Source organism: Ostrinia furnacalis, unplaced genomic scaffold, assembly GCF_004193835.3.
Source record: "Ostrinia furnacalis isolate ACB-3 unplaced genomic scaffold, ASM419383v2 OfSCF0924, whole genome shotgun sequence".
Taxonomy (NCBI): Eukaryota; Metazoa; Arthropoda; class Insecta; order Lepidoptera; family Crambidae; genus Ostrinia; species Ostrinia furnacalis.
In genome coordinates, this window is record NW_021131163.1 from 64,217 (window position 1) to 69,436 (window position 5,220).

The following is a 5,220-nucleotide window of genomic DNA, read 5'->3' on the forward strand; positions in this document are numbered from 1 at the left end:
TTCGCACCCGTTTTTAATACTTTTGATACATTCGGGCGAAACGCCTACTAAAAAAAAAATATTATTAAAAGGGGACTTTTCGCACATTCGTGCGAAGGAAAATCGTGCGAAACTACTACTAACCCGGAACGAGAGGTGGGAATAGTCCCGAAATCATAATACTTGCGATATTCGCGCCCTGATAACTTCCAAGTTTGCATGCACCTATAGGGTTGCTAGAGCAGGACGTGTTTGCTTTTTTGACAATTTTTTTTGTGCTCTTTTTGGGAGGAACCAAAAATTTGCTACCACATAAAAAATATTTTCCACGAATTCAAGACGGGGAGGATGTACGCCCATGAATGTCCGGTTTTTGTGTTTCTGACCTTGGCAACCCTATGCACGTAGCCTTACCCTATCGTATACCAATTAAAAGTCCAGTTTTAACCCTTTGACGGCCGGACTCGCCGTATTGCCAATTTTGCCCTGGAATGGTTTTTGAGGGTTGACATTTTAAATGTTCTGATGGTGAGCAGTGGACAGTGTAGTGTTTTATAGGAAGTGGTGTTCGTGATTCTGTATAGTGGTTAGATATTTTTCTGTTAAAGGTTCTAACGAAAAAGATACAATTATTATACTGCTTAACTTCGAACTCCTCCTATGTTCTTCTGATTAATTTCGTTGAGGGTCCAAGGATAGTTTGACATTCTCCCGGGACAAACTTGGCCTTTACTGGTTGGGTTTTTATTGGCGGTCAAGCTGTAGATCCTGGATACACAGGAGTTGCAGCGGTGGGAACGAGAGGTGGGAATAGTCCCGTTTGCTTAAATACAACCACTTCCACCGTCAAAGTAAAAATACAATTTCAAGATCACTGTGAAGAACTCAGATAGACAGACTCGTTCCAAAGCACTTTTTGATGGGGTCTGTCATAATTATAATGGTTGTTGGAATATTTGTCATTGACTCATTCAATAAAAAAGTAAGTCGAACTCAAAGCGTGTATTCAAAAGCACATTACAACAAAGAAATTATAGAATGACGTCATTAATTTATTCAGCAATTTTATAAGGATAACCAGTCATACAAACAAAAAGCGCATTTTATTATTCGTCATCAAATTGTTAAGCAAACTGTCAAACCGCAGACAACTTGAAGAATGCCTGAGTTTTTTGTTTGAAAGCCACTCGACCGGCGCGTGAGTCAATATTGAGAATGTCCGTGGAATACCGAGAAAAGTGTGCTCATCGCCTTAGTACTAAGTAGGCACTTACTTTAAGGTGTTAGGTTGTTGTCATATTTATTGAAAACGTCTTGTCACGCCAACATCATCAGCTAATTTAATCTCTACTGCAGGAGCACGACCATATTTAATTTCAAAATTATAAATAACTTGAAAAAATCAAACTGCCTAAGGCGGGAATTGAACCCACGACCTTCCGCTTGCCGGGTGACTGCTCTTCCATCTGAGCTACTTAGACACTGGATAGGCAGTTCGATTTTTTCAAGTTATTTATAACTAGCTTTCCGCCCGCGGATCCGCCCGCGTGGAATTTTGTTTGTCACAGAAATAGTTTATCGCGCGCGTCCCCGTTTCAATACCCGGGATAAAAACTATCCTATACTATGTCAATGCCAAATTTCATCAAAATCGGTTCAGTGGTTTAGGCGTTAAAGCGTGACAGACAGACAGAGTTACTTTCTTACTTTAAAACACTCGCCTTCGTGAATTGCAACAACTATACTAATAGAAACAATCAAAAACATAGTAGTCCCATATATTTCACCAAATTTTCCCCGCACGTGTCGAGTGCTGTCTAATACATAAACATACAGCCTACAATCCAGGTCATCTCGACGGTTCCCACGTATAACGGCGTAACACGTGTATTTATCGTTATTTCTATTGTTGGATATAGAATTGATATTAGGCCAGTTATTTTCATTGATCAATTGGAATAAGAACAGACACAGTGTGGGTTTATTTCACTTGTTTTAAAGGACTTCTTAACAAATAACTTAATACTTATAGACTTTAGCGTAACCAATAAAAGTTACTAAAAAAGACGGTATTTTTACTTCCTTAACTACCAAACATATGAGTTCAGCGATACAGCTTAATAAAATAGCAGGAACCAAATATATGTATAATTTATAAACAGACGAAATATTTATTTTTTATATTTTACTGGGCAACAATAATATTTTATGACATATAATTATGTTCTATACATACACATAGACTGCATCTACAGTTTTTACGCAAATGGAGAATCTGATTCACTTAGGATAAGTATAGTTGTCAAAATTAAATGATGTTAAGGTCCCAAATAAGTAAATGAATTAAAAAACCTGGCTGGTTAACAAAAAAACTTTAAATAAAACAGTAAATACACGTTACGATATTACACTTAGGAAGCGTTATTCGGAAAATGCAGATCTGTCGGACTATTGTTAGGTATTGTTGAATATAATTTATTCATACCACCACAGTCATTATGTAGTAGCGGTGAATTGGTTGGCCGTGGTATGCGTTAGTGAAAATTAATATTAATCCTAGAGATAGTATATCAGAGTGTATTTACACAGTATTTTTTCTTTCATCATCATTTCAGGCTGGGCAGGCCCCCACTAGATGGACCGACGATCTGGTGAAGGTCGCGTGGCGCCTAAATGCGGGCACCGGTCGTAGCGGAAATCCTTGGGAGGCCTTTGTCCAGCAGTGGACGTCATTTGGCTGGCCATCGAACGAATGAACATGATTTCAAAGTACCAAAAAACAATATGGATCTACACTAAAGGTTTAAAACGGGCGCTGGATAGGTATGTATAATGTTATATTGTTTAGCTAAAGGACGCCCACTGCTGGACAAAGGCACATTAATTTCCACAACGACCGGTCCTGGTGCTTCCCGCGATCTTCACTAGATCGTCAGTCCACCGAGTAGGAGGCCTTCTGATTATTTAAAGTAGTCCGATCAATAGAACGGCATGCTAACTACCAGAGCAGGTAGAAATATAATATTTCATTATATTAAAAAAATAGAGTTATGCAACCAAAGTAGTGGCAGTTCAATAGTGCGGTTATAAAATTACGAAATATCGTATTATATTCGAACAGTAAGCCTCAGATTACCAACCGTCCATGTAATTATCCATACAAAACCATCCACAAAGCATTCGGTAGGCACTTAAACAAACACGCGTATTAAATTCCGTGGGGGATTCCCCTTAATCCCTGCTCCTTATTCTAAAGCAGTAAGATTCAATTTTTGGTGGTTCTCGGACAAATATGGACCCCTAAAACACACAATGATTAATCAAGGGCCTCATAAAAATATGACGCAGGGTCTATAACTATTGTTGTCTATGGTATTGGTACGCGAATGGTACGAATATAATATTACTTATGGACTTCTACACGGGAAGTTTGGCAGTTTTTTTTTTTTTTAATTTGTATTTAGTTTAGCCTAAAGGAGAGAGAAAACATCCTAACGCAAGAGAATCAGCTTGTTCATTCTAAATTTCTGACAATAGTTCACAAATAAATGTGTGTATTACTGTATTGAATTCTTCCTCCTTCCTTCTAAATATTGATCCCAGGGCCTCCAGGTCAAGAGATTAATTTAGATCAGACCTAAGCACTAGATGCTAAATAACTAAAGAATTAAGTTGCAAGATTTAACCACCAAATATTTACAAACTTAACATACACTGCTAGATAAACAAAAGCCTTTAGCTTTTTTCTTGCCCTTTGAAATGGTATTTTGTGACTAGGACCATGTTTAAATGACTGGAAAATGTTAAGCGAATTAATATCAAATAGCGTTTTTGGGAGTCGAAATAAATAAATAAACCGAAAAAAACAAACCGATCTATGAAGTTAAATACAATTTTACAACAATACCCCCAATTTTTTCCGCCATCTTAGACCCCGCTTAATATTCCGCTCGAGTCGCACACGCAATCATGTATCAACGTCAAATGAACAAATATTGTGCTATAAGTTGATTACCGAGTGCGAATGCGATAAAAAGGGATAATGCTATCAGAATCAGGGCTTATTTGTTACATTCGGTAGCTTTACCATGAGTTTACGTAAAAAGTAGCATTATAGCATACCACATAAGACAAGAAAAGAAAAATGTGCGATTAGTATCATGAAGCACCTTTAATAGCCCAACATCGTGAGGGGGCACCACCAGACTATTGTGTGTACGCTATACGCTATCGATTTTATTTCAAGTAGGTACTACAATAATTTCATTTCTTTTTTTTTTTTAATCCACAACGAGGAAGCTCTTGGCCTGTATCTCACCTGATGGTAAGTGACGATCAGGCCGAAGCTGAAGGTGGAAGCGAGCTTCACCCGAAATCCTCAACCACGGAGGAACTGGCTATCTTACCTCTAACTGCCGGAACACAACAATGCTGTTAACATTGTTGTTATGGCGACAGACTTAGGTAAGATGGTGGTAGCTAGCCAGGCGGACTTAGAACAAGCCCTACCACCAACCAAACCGAACAGAAAAATCTGCCCCCACTGGGAATCGAACCCAGGACCTCTGCGTCTGAAGCAGGTGGTCTTACCACTAGACCACAGAGGCGGTTATTTCGCAATTAACGAGAGGTTTTGTCGCCTCACTAGGGCTGGGGTAACAATGGTTCTTTCGCGGACTGGTTTGTGGTATGCTGATTTCATTCACATATGAATTTATTCAATAAAAAACTTTTTTTTTTGTAATCTAGACTTCTAGCCAGAACTTCAGTTAATTTTTTTACACGTCGTCAGATACACGCTGTATACGTGCATGGTCTTAGCCAGGATTTCTAAATATCTTTTTTGACCAAGTAATAATGCTTGGAACTAATGCTTGTATCACGGGTAGCTGACAACGGATACCTACTTATAAAGTTATAAAATACTTTTTTGATTTGCGGCTGAGATTGGCTTAGTTTCAATAAAATGGAAATAAGTAAGTTCTTTTGAGCACTAAGGGCTACTTATACGATCCATTAAACTATATTATTACTAAAATGTTGTAGGTTCCTATTAATATATTTATAGTCATGGAATGATTAAATATTTTTTCAAAGAAGTAAGCGATGCGTAAGTAATGAAGAAATATAAAAAAAAAAATATTTGAATTATTTAGTTCCTTAAGCTTTTACTAAAAGGATATCATTTCTTTGGACAGAACAATTTTTAATATCCTACTTCCTACTTAATATTATAAAGGC

At 37.6% G+C, this 5,220-nt stretch overlaps 1 non-coding gene across 1 annotated transcript; it reads right to left on the reverse strand.

Annotated features, from left to right (window-relative positions):
• Positions 1-4,514: 4,514 nt before the first annotated feature.
• On the reverse strand, positions 4,515-4,586 carry TRNAL-CAG (transfer RNA leucine (anticodon CAG)). Its single transcript has one exon. It is a non-coding gene; the product is annotated as a tRNA-Leu (tRNA).
• Positions 4,587-5,220: the final 634 nt, after the last annotated feature.